The sequence below is a fragment of the Bos indicus x Bos taurus genome, chromosome 3, assembly GCF_003369695.1.
Source record: "Bos indicus x Bos taurus breed Angus x Brahman F1 hybrid chromosome 3, Bos_hybrid_MaternalHap_v2.0, whole genome shotgun sequence".
Classification (NCBI taxonomy): domain Eukaryota; kingdom Metazoa; phylum Chordata; class Mammalia; order Artiodactyla; family Bovidae; genus Bos; species Bos indicus x Bos taurus.
The window spans coordinates 64,191,345-64,209,553 of record NC_040078.1 but is presented as its reverse complement, the minus strand read 5'-3'; the positions used below and the strand labels follow the sequence as shown (position 1 = coordinate 64,209,553).

At 37.3% G+C, this 18,209-nt stretch overlaps 1 pseudogene; it reads right to left on the bottom strand.

Annotated features, from left to right (window-relative positions):
- Nucleotides 1-10,811: 10,811 nt before the first annotated feature.
- On the bottom strand, nt 10,812-11,095 carry LOC113890498 (annotated as a pseudogene).
- Nucleotides 11,096-18,209: the final 7,114 nt, after the last annotated feature.

Here is an 18,209-nt window from a genome sequence, read left to right as displayed (position 1 = left end):
ACTTCATTTCAGGCACAAAAATCTTACTATTTTAGGGAATCATTTGAGAAGGATAGCAGCAAATTATTTTTATGGCAATAAAACCTCACAAATAACAGAAATCACCTAATAGTATGGGAGTCATGTTGCATTCCAAAGTCTCTGTGCTGGAAACAAAGAAACTAAGAAAAAATGTTTAAGTTTTATTTGAGTTCACAAAACGCATATATTTTCTTTCGATATAAGTATAACTTTTTTTTTTTTTTAATGAATAATATACTCAAGAAGGCGATGGCACCCCACTCTAGTACTCTTGCCTAGAAAATCCCATGGACGGAGGAGCCTGGTAGGCCGCAGTCCATGGGGTCTCGAAGAGTCGGACACGACTGAGCGACTTCACTTTCACTTTTCACTTTCATGCATTGGAGAAGGAAATGGCAACCCACTCCAGTGTTCTTGCCTGGAGAATTCCAGAGACGAGGGAGCCTGGTGGGCTGCCGTCTATGGGGTTGCACAGAATCAAACACGACTGAAGCGACTTAGCAGCAGCAGCAGCAGTATGAAGTGAAGCGAAGTCGCTCAGTCGTGTCCAACTCTTTGCGACCCCATGAATCGCAGCACGCAAGGCCTCCCTGTCCATCACCAACTCCCGGAGTTCACTCAGACTCACGTCCATCGAGTCAGTGATGCCATCCAGCCATCTCATCCTCTGTCGTCCCCTTCTCCTCTTGCCCCCAATCCCTCCCAGCATCAGAGTCTTTTCCAATGAGTCAACTCTTCGCATGAGGTGGCCAAAGTACTGGAGTTTCAGCTTTAGCATCATTCCTTCCAAAGAAATCCCAGGGCTGATCTCCTTCAGAATGGACTGGTTGGATCTCCTTGCAGTCCAAGGGACTCTCAAGAGTCTTCTTCAACACCATAGTTCAAAAGCATCAATTCTTCGGTGCTCAGCCTTCATCACAGTCCAACTCTCACATCCATACATGACCACAGGAAAAACCATAGCCTTGACTAGACGGACCTTTGTTGGCAAAGTACTTGCATGTAAATCCAAAGTGTAAGAGTTTCCAGGCAGTAAGTACCTTAAAGAGCTAACTCAAATGTTACATGACATCTTGTTGTGAGAGCTTCAAGGGAGCTTGAGACTTGAATTGGACTTGGGTAAAACTCTGTTATAGTCCATCTGGTTATAGACTTTTTATGTGGAGTTTTTCTTTATGTTTTCTTCCATAGAAATGTGTACTACTGAGAGAGAGAAAAAAACCAGTGCTTTTACTCTTACATGAAATGGAAGGGTAATAAATTATGTATTTTTAGGGGAAAAAACCTAGATGCCTAGTATGGGTTAATTAAATTATGTAAAGACAGCCACTTACTCCCTTTTTAAATGAGCATCATCATTTCTATTCACTTTAAATATACTATTGATTCATAAGACATTAATGTAGGGTTTAGTACCTGAAACATTCCAACGTTCTCAAATTTAAGTTCCTGAAATTAAATTTGCCTATTTGCCTATAGTTGAACTGAACAAGACAGAAATAATTCTTTCCAATCAGAGAAAATTGCAGATGAAATTACGGGGATAATTTCAGCCCAATAATTTAAAGGAATTTATCCTCACTTTCACACACACACACACACACACGGGTTTTATATTGAATATTTCTCTCTTCCTTTAAATTATAGCCTACTGTGGAAGGACAGAGTTTTCTTTATAGTGTGTCTTCAAAATTGGATAATTTGAAGCAAGATATAGAGGTACAAAATATGTTGGGAATAGGACAGGACAAGATAGGTATGATGAAATGCAGGCCAGGAAGGGAAAGGAAGTGGCCAAAATAGCAATAATACTCTAATCTTGATTATGCCCTCACTCACCACAAATTTGGGTGTTTGAAGCTAAAAAGATAAGAGTAGAAAAAGATCATGAAGGGAAAAAAAGGAGAAAGTGTGTGAAAATGGACACCGAAAATCGACATTATGGAAAGTGCCACAGCTTGATTTGCAAATTCTCAGGAGTAGCCATTCTAGTATCAATGCTCACCAATCACTGCCGGCTGCACTAAGCACTCCAAATACTCTGGAGGGTCCTTAAACAGTATTTGCTATAGAGCAGAATTCAGTATGTGAACCATAGTCAAAGAATTTTAGTTTGCAAAAGGAAATCATTATAACTCACTCTGTATGAGTCTCTAGAAAATAGAACAAAGTTCTATGTATGTATGTATATATAATTTACTGTTCCCTAAGTTGCTGATTTACTCCAAATTGGGTAGGGCAATATCCAGTATATGGAAATCTAGATTATGTATTTTAGACTAGTTTCAACATAAAGTTCACCCTTCTTTCCATATTAGTATTAAAGTATTCTTTTCTGCAATATTCAGAGTGTTACGCACAGTCATATCCTGACTGTCTATTGCTGGGGTCACTTTCCCAATCTGCCTTAAAAGTAGTTTTTTCTAGCGTGTTTTTTTGGCAGTCAACACAGAAGAAAAACACAAAAAAGTATTTCTTCATCAGGTGTCCATTCTAGGCACAGTACTAATCTCATTATGTAAAATATTAATAATGCCTTTTAAGATATTCAGGATAAAAAACAGTTTCAAGTTAAAATGTACATTTTGACTATGTGGCTCATACAGACTCAATCTCTTCCAACTGAAAACTAAAATGAAGTTGTATGATACTTTTAGTTAAATAAAATTATTATTTTGTAGCCCCAAAGTAAGAGATGTATATATTTTATTTTAAACTTTTTAAAATATTACCATTTTACTGATCTTTCTTACATTTTTCATATCAGGAAATTAAATGCATGTTCTGTCTTCTGGCAAGGTGAATAAAAATTAAATATTCATTTAAATAATCTGCATGCTTATACTCAACAATCCACATTTAAAATATTATTAATATGTTAAATTATTAAACATAAATCATATGACTAAAACTTTCAGCTTGTAAAAGTCACCAAGGTAAGTCATGGCAATCTCAGTGTCATTTGCTTTTCTTATATAAATTGAATGTTTAAAAAGGCATGTAGAGTTTACTTACATAAAAATAGCTATACAAGAGTAATTATTTCATATGTGAAAATGAAACAACAAACTTAATTTATCATAAAACAACTTTCTAATAATATTATTAATTCTAGGTTTTCTCTTAATAGGTCTTTCATGAAATTTAAGTACTTAGACATTAATTTTTTTTTCCAAAAAAAAATAGCTTGGGCACATACATGTACTTATTGACCAAGAGTTATACAAATGTATTGAAAATAGTAAGGACAAAAAAATCCACAATGAGGAATCTAATTATGGAAATTCCATTTAAAGTAATTAAAGCAACATGATAGTATTAATATAGATTTTCTAAATGCTGATTTTCACTTATTCTATTATAAGCCCTAGAGATAATCATCAAAAGCATGTTTCTAAATGTTATAACATTTAAATGGAATTAAAAGATTCACTGAAAAACAAAAATGTACTCCAAGACTCATATGTGAATCCATTCACTTGTAGCCAAAACCTGCAACCCAGCTAGCAAGCATGATCTTTTCCGCCATGTCTAACACAAACTATGGCACTTTAATAAATGATCACATTTGAAAATGTAAATGTATTTCTCTCAAGGAAAGATCAAACAGAACTCTTGTTTAATTCATGTCATGAATATAGTTTTCAGTTCAAATACTCTTTCAAGATGTTTCCCTGGTGAAATTCATATATCATATTTACATAAACATATAGAGAGTGAGTGTGAAAAACTGTAGGAGAAGCTTTACACTTTTCAAGTCCTTTAATGAGAGTCAGCAAACACCATCAAGACAACTCATAAGCCTCTGTGAAGTGAGATTCATTTTAATGAAAACCTCTCTCACACACCTCATTTGTAGAATTATACAGAGCAGCTTAAATTCCTCATCTGTCACGTAGAGTTTAAGCTTATTGAAATGCATCTTGGACCACAAAATTCCCCTTTCTTTTTTCTCAGTTTCACTACTGCTGAGTTTTTGTTCTAAAGTCCATTGATTGGTTCTGACAAGAAAGTTAAGTCCTATAGTTGGCTTTAAGAAAGACGAAAGACTGATTGTCAGTGTTGTTAAACATCTATCTGAATGGATTTGTGAAATGATAGATGCTCTGAAGGATAATTCCTTCAGGCAACCAGAATTTTTTTTCAAAGTTTTAAAAATTATCTCCTTATTCAGATGACCAATGGACCCACTCTGACTTGAATTTTGTTGATTAATTTGTCTAGTAACACCAGTAGTAAAGCATATGTATTTTTTTAAGTATAAATTCACCAGAACAAACTACTCAAAGTCAGTAACAAAAATACAATAAGCTATAAAGTGTGCTCTAGCTGAGAAGAAGTACGACAAAACTTTTGTAAGATCAAAATGTGAAAAATAGAATTACTTATTTATAGCTGGTTGGGGCATATTCTCAGAACTCGTTTTGTTTCTGTTTTCCACGACTTCAGGAACCTTTTGAAACACAACTGCCATATGTACAATATTTTTGCATCTCATTTGTGCTCAAGACTTAAATTTTGTTTTCATTTAAAGTGTTAAGGATTTCCATAGAAATTCCAGAAATATTAAATATTGGGTTTGGACAATCAGTTAAGTCTTTGTTGATGTATTTGAAGATACTATAATTCATTATTTTTACAAACTGGATTTCTTCTGCTATAAGTTATTTCCCATTAAAATGATCAAAAGTCTCATTACCAAATACAGTATTTTTGTTTCTAATAAGTAAAAGCTAGTGTAATTAATATTAATAATATGTTTTGATTATCCTTGATGAAGTTACTTATACTTGGTCAAAAGTATATTTTACATAATTTAAAATAAATATAATTACCTGACATTAGCCTATCTAAGGTCTTCCCTGACAGCTCAGTTGGTAAAAAATCCATGTGCAATACAGGAGACCCCAGTTTGATTCCTGGGTTGGGAAGATCCCCTGGAGAAGGGAAAGGCTACCCACTCCAGTATTCTGGCCTGGCGTATTCCATGAACTATATAGTCCATGGGGTCACAAAGTTAGGTTATTCAGGGACTCAATTGAAAGATGATAGAAAACTTTTCTAAAAATAACCCTAGAATAATTCTATTTCTCTCCTATTTTCTCTTGGAAAAGTCAGACTTACCATTCACATTAGGTATTCTGAAGACCAGAGGACTAGCAGTGTGGAACCACCACGTATATGAGCACGTCTAATATGCGCTGGTGGCTCAGTGGTAAAGAGTCCACCTCCCAGTGCAGGAGACAGGAGACTCTGGCTCAATCTCTGGGTTGGGAAGATATCCTGGAGGAGGAAATGGCAACCTACTCCAGTATTTTTGCTTGGGAAAATCCATGGACAGAGGAGCCTGGTGGGTTACAATCCATGGGGTCAGAAAAGAGTGGGACATGACTTGGCAACTAAACAATAGCAACAACAACATGCACTGTTGGAGGTTCTCTGAGGCCTGTGCCCGTCAGCACAGTACTATACAGATGAAAGTAAACCGTGTGTTGGGACCCCCACATGAGGGCTGCCTCAGGGGCCCAGCCCAAGTCCCCACTCTACATCTAAATCTGCCTGCATTTACTGGAAATGCTTCACTGGCAAGGAAACCACATACAACTAATCACAGTCCTCCAAGTCTACTTTAGCTAACTCACTTTAGCCTTATAAGGAAATCCCAACCTCTTAGCCAATCAAGTCCTGTTTCCCAAGTTGTCTCTTCTAAAGCTTTATAAAACTGTCTCCTGCCCCAAATCCCTCAGGACCTGATCCATTGCTTGTAAGGTGCAGTACCTCCCCAGTTCATGGATTATTTCCTTTGAGTAAAGAACATCATTACTAAATTGCATTATTTTTGTCATTTGAAGGTACCATTTAATGTAAAATTAATAGATTATTTTACTTGGGTATATTTAGAATGTCAAATGAGCTTCTCTGGTGGCTCAGTGGTAATGAACCTGCCTGCCAAAGTAAGAGACAAAGATTCAATCCCAAAGTTGAGAAGACCCCCTGGAGAAGGAAATGATAAACCACTCCAGTATTCTTGCCTGGGAAATCCCATGGACAGAGGAGCCTGCTGGTCCAAGGTTTCAAAAGAGTCAGACACAGCTTAGCAACTAAACAACAATGCATGAAAAAATTATTTTCAAGGGTTTATAAAACACTAAGACGATTTCTGATTTTAAGAATCTCATCATAAATGATTGATAGAAATTAGAAACCTGGCACAAAACTTGTATGGTTATTGTGATTCGTAATAAAGAAATCTATATTTCAACTTTATCCAAGTTCCTGGCTCAGAGCTTCTAAAACCTTTGGAATTTTGTAAGTGATAACAGGAATAAAGGTGTCTTTTGTTATTCACAAGACCTCTTTCAACCACACCTGGCTTTATATTAAAAGGTGAATTTTGGAAAGCCCCCAAGAATGGGGCTGGCTTCCAGAGGAACCATGTGATTCCTCACAACTCTCAAGTTCTCTCTTGAACTCGAGCAGGAGGTGATGGGAACATTCTATTTATAGTCAGCTAGTTAGAAGTACAGAAAATAACCTGGACTTGGAAGTATTGGAAATTTGCCTTTTCCTTTGCCTCTGCCAAATTGTTCCTTTGCCTGAACAATTTGCCTTGGACATCGGAGGGGTTTGCAATCTTGTAAGACTGAGCCCTTAACCTACAGGATCTGTTGCTAACTCTAGTTAGTATCAAAACTAAGTTGAATTGTTGGGCACCCAGCAGATGTGGCAGAATTGGTTGGTGTCAGGAAACTCTTCACATACCTAGTTCCAAAAGCATTAGAAGTGAAGTGTTGATGGAATTGAGAAAGGAGTACATCAAGGCTGTATACTGTCACCTGCTTATAAAATACATGCAGAATACATCATAAGAAATGCTGGGCTGGATGAAGCACAAGCTGGAATCATGATTTCCAGGAGAAATATCAATAAGTTCAAATATGCAGATGACACCACCCTTATGACAGAAAGCAGAGGAACTAAAGAGCCTCTTGATGAAGGTTGAAAGATGAGAGTGAAAGAGCTGGTTTAACAATCATTCAAAAAAACTAAGATCATGGCATCCAGTCCCATCACTTCAGGGCAAATAGATGGGAAACAATGAAAACAATGACAGACTTTATTTTCTTGGGCTGAAAAACCTCTGTAGATGGGGACTGCAGCAATGAAATTAAAAGATACTTGCTCCTTGGAAGAAAAGCTATGACCAATCTAGACAGCATATTGTATGGCAAAACCAATATAATATTGTAAAGTAATTAGCCTCCAATTAAAACAAATAAATTTAAAAAAACACTCAACATTCAGAAAACTAAAAAAAAAAAAAATAGTGCTACCAAAAAAAAAAAAAAAGCAGAGACATCAATTTGCTGACAAAGGTGCATCTAGTCAAAGCTATGGTTTTTCCAGTAGTCAGTATGGATGTGAGAATTAGACCATAAAGAAGGCTGAATGCCAAATAATTGATGCTTTTCAACTGTGGTGTTGGAAAGTACTTTAGAGAGTCCCTTGGACTGCAAGGAGATCACAGTAGTCAATCCTAAAGGAAATCAATCCTGACTATTCATTGGAAGGGCTGATGCTAAAGCTGAAGCTCCAAATCTTTGGCCACCTGATGTGAAGAGCTGACTCATTAGAAAAGAACCTGATTCTGGTAAAGATTGAAGGCAGGAGGAGAAGGGTATGACAGAAGATGAGATGATTGGATGGCATCACCAAATCAATGGACATGAGTTTGCGCAAGCTCCAGTAGATGGTGAAGGACAGGGAAGCCTGGCATGCTGCAGTCCATTGGGTTGCAAAGTGTCGGACATGACTGAATGGCTGCACAAAAATAAATTGATGGAATTTAACCTGCCCAATAACTGTAATTGCTGCAATGGCAGTACCATAGTTTGTTTGTTTGTTTGTTTTGTAAATCTATGCAAATAATCAGGACCTATTAAATTGTTTAGTGTTATAGTATCTTAAGATACATTTATTTTCTCATTGTTAAGTAAATGTTGAAATTTATTTTAGACTTGGCATGACACAATAAAAATCAAATCTCAAAGAGCGGAAATTACCTTTCAGTAAATAAAGCATATAGAAATCGAGATTTTTTTTAAAAAACATGTATTTCATGTGCCTGGAATAATTAACTTCTTATTTATTTATATATCAGTTTTTCCACATGATACACCAAATATGTAGTATTTTTTCCAATACTTCTCCATCTCTCCAATTGTAGCACACCCTTTAAAGTGAAAGTGAAATTTGCTCAGTCATGTCTAACTCTTTGCAACCACGTGGCCTATACAATCTGGAGTGGGTAGCCTTTCCCTTCTCCAGGGGATCTTCCTGACCCAGGAATTGAACTGGGGTCTCCTGCATTGCAGGTGGATTCTTTACCCTTTGATAATTTGCTACAATAGCTCACAGAACTCAGGAAGACATTTTACTTGTGTGTATCCATTTATCATAAAGATACAAATGAACAATTAGATGAAGATTTACATAGGACAAGGTCCAGAAGGATCCCCAGATCTGGAGCTTTTATTCTCTTGCAGTTCAGATGTGGTGCTATCCTCTTGGCACATGGATATACCTGTCAATCTGAAAGTTCACCAAAAGAACTCTGCCATTTAGGGATTTTTAAAGAGGTTTCTTTACATAGGCAGGATTTATTGATTATTGGTCATTGCTGATTAGTTCAATATCCATTTCCTCTCCCCTCCCCAGCAGGTGTTAAGATTGAAATTTCCAAGCTTCTAATCAAGGCTTGGTGTGCTGATGACCATCTTCTATCCTGAATATATCAAACAGCCAACAAAGTGTCATTTCCTTATAACAAAAGCCATCCCATCACCCTTAAAACTCAGGAAATTATAAGAGTTTGAGGAGTTATATGCCAGTGAAAATGAAAGTCGCTCAGTTGTGTCTGACTTTTTGCAACCCCATGGACTGTATAGTCCACGGAATTCTCTAGACCAGAATCCTGGAGTGGGTAACCTTTCCCTTCTCCAGGGGAATCTTCCCAACCCTGCAATTGAACTGGGGTCTCCTGCATTGCAGGCAGATTCTTTACCAACTGAGCTATCAGGGAAGCCCTATGTGCCAGTAACTGAGGACAAATACCATTTTCTTGTGTCACAGTACGTCTGTCTGTCTGGTTGTCTGAGAACACAATGAATTGCTTTTATCTCAGTATTTATCTACATTTTCATCAGTTAGTGGTCATGAACAGAAAAGTAGAAAAATACAGCACTTTGCCAGGAAGTCAAGCCCTCCAACTTCAGGAATCTGCCATGCATACTGGGTTCTTTCCTAATTCCTGCTGAGAACAATGACAAATAGAACATGTACTGAATTCAAGGTTCTTTTTATTCCAATTATCAGATTCTAAACTAGATTCAAATGAATTGCAAAAATGACTAAATGTTATTTAAAACTTCAAAATTTAAGAAGAACTTAAAATTTCTTCAATCCTCAAAAGCAAAAGCAATTACAGGAAAATAAAATTTATTCAGAGGGATTATTTGTGTTACCTAGTGTGTTCAAGAAGTTTATCCAAATTTAACCACTCAAGACTTTAAGAGCTGGCACATCTGAGTAACCCAGAGACTATTTGTTTCATTATATCAAAACCTGAGCTAAAAAATAAATATATATTTATGTCAGCTAATGATGACAGCAGAGAATGCAGGGCTAAGGACCTAATATGCATTTCCTAGGCTGATGAAGAGGAATTAAATATGGTTCCAAAAGTAAATGAGGGAAGACAGAGACTCTTTTAAACCTTACCTGATGGCCTCTGGTCAAAGGTGAAAGTGTAAGTTGCTCAGTCAGTCATGTCTAACTCTTTGTGACCCCATGGACTATAGCCCACTAGGCCCCTCTGTCCACAGAATTTTCCAGGCAAGAATACTGGAGTGGGTTGCCATGCCCTTCTTTAGGGTATCTTCCTGATCCAGGGATAGAGCCCAGGTCTCCTACATTGCAGGCAGATTGTTTACCATCTGAGCCACCTGGTCAAAAGGTAGGAAGTATCAAAATAAGTGTTTGGTACTGACAGTGCAGAAAGGAACTGAGGAGAAGGAAAGAAAAAGTAGAATCCCTTAATAAAAGTGTGGGAGAGAAGATATGGAAAAGCCATGAATTCCTTACCTCAGGCCAATTACAGAGGGCAGCATGGGGTTAGAATATATCCTTCTGTTAAGAATAGTGGAGAAGAATGGGGAAAGAATATTTGGGAAGTTGGCCATTAAGACTTAAAAAAAAGAAAGAAAGAAACCAGGGGTACAGAGAAGCACATTCACGCACTCAATAATAGTCCCACAGGTTGTCACCTAAAGTTTTAACATCTAAGAAATCACCCAAGCTGGAAGGTTATTGCAGAGAGGGAGAAGGCAAGGTGGCAGGGGGAGGTGATGGAAGACAAGATAGAGACCCCAGGCCATATAATCAGAAGCAAAGTGGTTGTGTGATGTCATTTTTCTCAGTTGAGTTAGATATGACCTATAAGTTGTGATGGAAATTAAATGTATTTTCTTAATCCAAAAGTTCAACTAAATGGATAGTGGCTACACTTGACAGGATTTCTTATTATAGCAAAATTTATATATCTCAAACAAACACAAAGTTAGAAGGATCATTTACAGTATCTTAAGATAAATTGCTTTGAATGGGAGTTTCCTTTCCTGTACTGTAAGGTCTCCAACACATATCTAGAGGATTTACTGCTGTGAAAAATGAAGAATGTTTAAACAGAATAAAGCGGGAGGGAGGGCTTATTTTGTTGTTTTTCTCTTTGATTAATTACTATAACACTGTCTTTCAGGTGATTGCAGGAGTTTCATATTGATTTTCAACATTCTTAGGTGCCAAAGCTCTTATAGGACAACTTTGATGCTATAAGAATTCTGCCATTTTCCTAACAGATACAGCTCTTGAGGTTCATTATTAGCCCTATTCAGTCCATTCATATTATTGCTATAAATCTTATGAGGGGAAGGTGCTTCTGAGTATTTAGGTCTACATTCTATTTTAAACTATAGATTCAGTTTTCATACCTTTTTCTTAGAGGTCGAATTAGCATCTCTGGCTGTTTCGTGTCGTGTGTGTTGTCTTTTAGACCTCAGCTACCTGTGGCATCTTCTCTTTTCTGGCATGCTTTGAATTCTAACATGAGGGGACTCTGTTCTTGAGCCTGAAGTAGCTGTCATCTTGCAACACTGTCCTCAAATTCCAGCAGATTTGTTTTTAATCTTTAGTATACAAACTTAATGAGTTTGTAACCACTAAAACTCCTTAGTTTAATCAATTTCCCAAATTCCATGGTGCTCCTAAGATTAGCCATGTCATTTTTAGACACCAGTGGTCACAAAAGAACATAATTGGTGTGTAGTTTTAACAGTCAGTAAGAGGTTTTCTTTTTTTAATTAAAAAAAAAAAATTCCTGAAGAAGAATGGCATGGGGTCAAATAGTGATGTATGGAAGTATTGGATAAATATTGGCTCTGGAATCAAAACAACTTTGCCTCAAATGATGTTTTCGCCTCAAATCATGCCTTCTCCAATTTCATCACTTATAATCCAAATATATGACTATTATCTTCCTGTTAAAATACAGCTTGCATAAGTTTTGCCTCTTGTTTAAAAATATAATTACAAAATTACATTGTGCTACATTAGAATCATGATAGTGGATGAAGTTAGAAAATTAAAATAATAGTAAAGGTTGGAAAGAGGATTTGAGCAAAAATAAACGCTTAATATTTCCTGCTACAATGCAGGGGGCCCCATGTGGTGCAGTGGTAAAGAATCTGCCTGCCAGTGAAGGAGATACAAGAGACACGTGTTTAATCCCTGGGTTGCAAAGATCCCGTAGAGTAGGAAATGGAAGCCTACTCCAGTATTCTTGCCTGGAAAATTCCATGGGCAGAAGAATTTAGCCCACTGTAGTGGGCTACAGTCCACAGGGTCTCAAAGAGTCAGATACAACTGGGTACTAAGGTTATATACATACATGGTCTATAGTTGATCACAGTGGCTAGCTGTTAGTGACCCTAATGAGAGACTTTAGACCATCCTAGATATAATAAATAAGGAGCAACTTTGGGAAAATGTTGTTGTTCAGTCACTAAGTCATGTTTGACTCTTTGCAACCCCACGGACCATAGCTCAACAGGTTTTTCCGTCCTCCACTACCTCCCAGAATTTGCTCAAATTCATGTCCATTGACTTGGTGATGCTATCAAACTGTCTCTTCCTCTACTACCCCCTTCTCCTTTTGTTTTCAATACGTCTCATCATCAGGGTCTTTTTCAATGAGTCAGCTTTTTGCATCAGATGGCCAAAGTATTGGAGCTTCGGCATTAGTCCTTGCAATGAATATTCAGGGTTGATTTCCTTTATGATTGACTGGTTTGATCTCCTTGCTGTCCAAGGGACTCTCAGGAGTCTTCTCCAGCACCACAATTCTAAAGAATCAATTCTTCAGTGATCAGCTCTATTTATTGTCCAACTCTCACATCCATGCATGACCACTGGAAAAACCACAGCTTTGACTATATGAAACTTTGCTGGCAAAGTGATGTCTCTGCTTTTTAATATGCTGTCTAGGTTTGTCAGAGCTTTCTTTCCAAGGAGCAAGCATCTTTTAATTTTAAGGCTGCAGTCACCATCTCCAGTGATTTGGGAGCACAAGAAAATAAAATCTGCCATTGCTTCCACTTTTTCTCCTTCTATGCCATGAAGTAATTGGACCAGATATCATGATCTTAGTTTGCTTTAATGTTGAATTTCAAGCCAGCTTTTCACTCTCCTCTTTCATCAAGAAACTCTTTAGTTCCTCTTCAATTTCTGCCATTATAGTGGTATCATCTGCATATCTGAGGTTGTTGATGTTTCTCCCAGAAATCTTGATTCCAGCTTGTGATTCATTCAGCCTGGCATTTTGTGTGATGTACTCTACATATAAGTTAAATAAGCAGGATGACAATACACATCCTTGTCATACTGCTTTCCCAATTTTGAAGCAGTCAGCGAATGAGAGACTTAAATATTTAGAATCTCCATTTATACTTGACCCTTTAGACATGTCTCGGAACTATATATTAACAAATGTGATCAAGTTCTGTGATTTGAATTTCCTAGGACTTCTCTCTGTACATGACAACGGCTTTTAAGCAGTAAGTTCTTGTAGACCAAGTAAAAGGAATTTTCCATCTTTTAATAACTATTATTCCCCTGTATTTCTTGTGCTAATTCATTATTTGACTATTTGATAGAGGGAGAGTCAAAAAGTCAAAGTGATGTGTCAGAAGTCTTCCTTAAGACTGCATATTCTTCCCCTAGCCTCCAGATGTTTGACACAAGTCTGAAGTTCAATAAAAAACAATTTAGAAAAAAAAAAAAAATCTATGTATTTTTGCCAAGTTGTAACTGTCAAGAAAATGTCAAACAATAAACATACATCTTCAGAGGTGAAAATTATCAAGGGTCCTTTTATTCCCCTCCTTTAATATAATAGGTCTTGCATAGATTTCCTTCTCTCTGCAACAGTAGAGATTTTGTACTTTCTCCAGGAAGTTTAAGAGAATGATTATTTTCCCATGAAATGAGTCATTAAAAGGCACAGAGCCATACTTAACTACCTAAGTGTCAGCTTTATATTGAATATGATGAGGTATATTACAAAGTTTTGCTGAAGATTATTTGTAGCCACAGGAAAAGAACATTAACAGTGCCAAGTGTGTTGTAGAGATGAGGATAACTTAGTTCTTCCTAGTAAAATAGTGAACTTTCATGTTATTAAATGTATTACACTTAAAATTCCCTCATATATCACATTTTAAATCCCCACTGAAAATTCTGTATGTTCAATATTAAATGCTCACACATTCAAATGAATACTAACATTATTTTCTCTTATTAAAATTAAGCTCCTTTTCCAAAAGAAATTATATAAACTCATGTTCCCTAATAAAAAATTATTGTAATGGGAATGTGACTGTGGTAAGTAATATCCTGTATACTTTAAACTGCCTGAGATGCCACATTTTCCAGAATCCCTGGAAATTAAAATAAGTACAATTTTTCTATGTATACATTGAATTTTGGCCGATGATAACATTTAGTTCATTTATATTCTTTCATATACTGTGCCCTTGATTTCATCATAGATCTCTCTCAGTTTTCTAACTCCATTTATCCATAATCTAAATTTGAAGCATACATTTTTAGGTTATAATCAAGAATAGGAGTTAATAGTTTCTAGTTGGAGAGAGTAAAACAGGAACAGGGACTCTGGGTTAGAAAACTTTCTTTCTTCCTTCCTTCCTTCTTTCTTTCCCTCCTTCCTTCCTTTTTTAATGAAGTATAAATACCATAGGAGTAATGCCCCATGAATCATCACAAAGTGAGCAAATTCAAGAGACTAACAGCAAAGTTAAGATATACAAAGCAATTTGTACTCAGGAAGATCCCTCTTTGCCCTTCCTAATCCACTGTCTCAGTTTTCTACACACAAGATAACCAAGCAACTTCTCTGGTGTCCACTGGCTAGGGTATCATGTTGCCAATGCATGTGGAATTTTTGGTCAGGGAACTAAATCCCACATGGTGCAGCTAAGAGTTATACCTCAGCTAAAGATTCTGCATGCCGCAACTAAGACCCAAAGCAGCCAAAAAATGGTAACCAATGTCATTTTGAAATGTCAAGGAATAGTTTTGAACCTTATATGGCCTTTGTGTGTGTGTGTGTGTGTGTGTGTGTGTGTGTGTGTGTGTGTGTCTTAAAACTTGTCTTAAAAGTTTTAAGACATTTCTCCTCTACATTTGAATGAGATCCTTGCTGGGTACAATAATCTAGGTTGTAGATTTTTCTCTTTCATCACTTTAAGTACGTCCTGCCATTCCCTTCTGGCCTGAAGAGTTTCTATTGAAAGATCAGCTGTTATCATTATGGGAATCCTCTTGTGTGTTATTTGTTGTTTTTCCCTTGCTGCTTTTAATAATTGTTCTTTGTGTTTGATCTTTGTTAATTTGATTAATATGTGTCTTGGGGTGTTTAGCCTTGGGTTTACCCTGTTTGGGACTCTGGGTTTCTTGGACTTGGGTGGCTATTTCCTTCTTCATTTTAGGGAAGTTTTCAACTATTATCTCCTCAAGTATGTTTTCATGGCCTTTCTTTTTGTCTTCTTCTTCTGGGACTCCTATGATTCAAATGTTGGGGCATTGGACATTGTTCCAGAGGTCTCTGAGCTTGTCTTCATTTCTTTTAATTCTTTTTTCTTTTTTCCTCTCTGCTTCATTTATTTCTACCAGTATATCTTCCACCTCACTTATCCTATCTTCTGCCTCAGTTATTCTACTGTTGGTTCCCTCCAGAGTGCTTTTGATCACAGTTATTGCATTATTCATTATTGATTGACTCTTTTTTATTTCTTCTAGGTTCTTGTTAAACATTTCTTGCATCTACTCAATCCTTGTCTCCAGACTATTTATATGTAACTCCATTTTGTTTTCAAGATTTTGGATCATTTTTATTATCATTATTCTGAATTCTTTTTCAGGTAGACTCCCTATCTCCTCTTCTTTTGTTTGGTTTGGTGGGCTTTTATCATGTTCCTTTAACTGCTGAATATTTCTCTGCCTTTTCCTCTTGTTTAGATTGCTGTGTTTGGGGTGGCCATTCTGTACGCTGGAAGTTTGTGGTTCCTCTTTATTGTGGAGGTTCCTCCCTGTGGGTGGGGTTGGACGAGTGATGTGTAAAGGTTTCCTGGTTAGGGAATCTTGCACCAGTGTTCTGGTGGGTGGAGCTGGATTTTTTTCTCTCTGGAGTGCAATGAAGTGTCCAGTAGTGAGTTTTGAAGTGTCTATGTGTTTGGTGTGACTTTTGGCCACCTGTATTCTAATGCTTAGTGTGTTGTTCCTGCGTTTTTGGAAAATTAGCTTGGTATGTCTTGCTCTGGAACTTGTTGGCTCTTGGGTGGAACTTGGTTTCAGGGTAGGTATGGAGGCTTTTGGATGAGCTCTTGTAAATTAATGTTCCCTGCAGTCAGGAGTTTTCTGGAGTTCTCAGGTTTTGGATTTAAGCTTCCTGCCTCTGGTTTTCAGTCCTATTCTTACAGTAACCTCAAGACTTCTCCATCCATACCACACCAATCATAAAACATCTCCTTTTGAAGACAGTGTGCTGCCTTTCTTGGTGCCCGGTGTCCTCCACCAGCGTTCAGAAGTTGTTTTGTGGAATTTGCTCAGCATTCAAATGATCTTTCAGTGAATTTGTGGGGAGAAAGTGGTCTCCCCATCCTATTCCTCCACCATCTTAGGACCACCCCTCGCCAATGTCCTTTTCAGTGACTGATCTGATGTATTGAACAAGCTGGGAAAATGCCTTAACAGATGTTAGATTGGAGCCCCAAATTCAGCTCCAGAAACCAGCTTTGCTGCAAGTAAGCCTTCAGACTCTCAGATGGATTCTGGGGCCACTCAACTGCTCCTCTGAGCTGGGAGAGAAGGGAGTCTTTCATGAGGGGTGGAGCTCACGCAGAAGATGAGAGAATTCAGCACCACCAAGCCAGCTCTTCAAAAAATGCTAAAGGATCTTCTCTAGACAGGAAACACAGAAAAGGTGTATAAACTCAAACCCAAAACAACAAAGTAAATGGCAACGGGATCACACTTATCAATAATCACCTTAAATGTAAATGGGTTGAATGTTCCAATCAGAAGACAAAGACTGGCTGAATGGATACAAAAACAAGACCCCTATATATGCTGTCTACAAGAGACCCATGTCAAAACAAGGGTCACATACAGTCTGAAAGGGAAGGGCCTGAAAACATATTTCACACAAATGGAGACCAAAAGAAAGCAGGAGTAGCAATACTTATGTCAGATAAAATAGACTTTGAAATAAAGGCTGTGAAAAGAGACAAAGATGGACACTACAAAATGATCAAAGGATCAATCCAACAAGATATAACAATTATAAAAATATATGCACCCAACATGGGAGCACCACAATACGTAAGGCAAATGCTAACCAGTATTAAAGGGGAAATTAACAGTAACAGGATAATAGTCAGGGACTTCAATACCCAACTCACACCTATGGATAAATCAACTAAACAGAAAAGTAGCAAGGAAACAAAATTTAAATGATAAAATGGGCCAGTTAGACCTAATTGATATCTATAGGACATTTCACCCCAAAACAATGAATTTCATCTACTTCTAAAGTGCACACAAACCTTCTCCAGGATAGATCACATCCTGGGCATAAATCTAACCTTGGTAACTTCAAAAAAATTGAAATCATTCCTTGCATCTTTTCTGATCACAATGCAGTAAGAGTAGATGTCAACTACAGGAAAAAAAAACTATTAAAAATACAAAAATATGGAGGCAAAACAACACACTTCTGAATAACCAACAAATTGCAGAAGAAATGGAAAAAGAAATCAAAATATGCATAGAAACGAATGAAAATGAAAACACAACAACCCAAAACCTATCAATTCAGTTCAGTTCAGTCATTCAGTCATGTCCAAATCTTTGCGACCCCATATACCACAGCACGCCACACCTCCCTGTCCATTACAAACTCCAGGAGTTTAACCAAACCCATGTCCACTGAGTCAGTGATGCCATCCAACCATCTGATCATCTGCCATTCCCTTCTCCTCCTGCCCTCAATATCTCCCAACATCAGGGTCTATTCAAATGAGTCAGCTCTTCACATCAGGTGGCCAAAGTATTGGAGACTCAGCTTCAACATTAGTCCTTCCAATGAACACTCAGGACTGATATCCTTTAGGATGGACTAGTGGACCTTCTTGCAGTCCAAGGGACTCTCATGGGTCTTCTCCAGCACCACAGTTCAAAAGCATCAATTCTTTGGCTCTCAACTTTCTTTAGAGTCCAACTGTCACATCCATATATGACTACTAGAAAAACCATAGCCTTGACTAGACAGATCTTTGTTGGAAAAATAATGTCTCTGCTTTTTAAAATGCTGTCTAGGTTGGTCATAATTTTCCTTCTAAGGAGTATGCTCTTTTAATTTCATGGCTGCAATCACAATCTGCAGTGATTTTAGAGCCCTCAAAAATAAAGTCAGCCACTGTTTCCCCAACTATTTGCCATGAAGTGATAGGACTGGATGCCATGATCTTTGTTTTCTAAATGTTGAACTTTAAGCC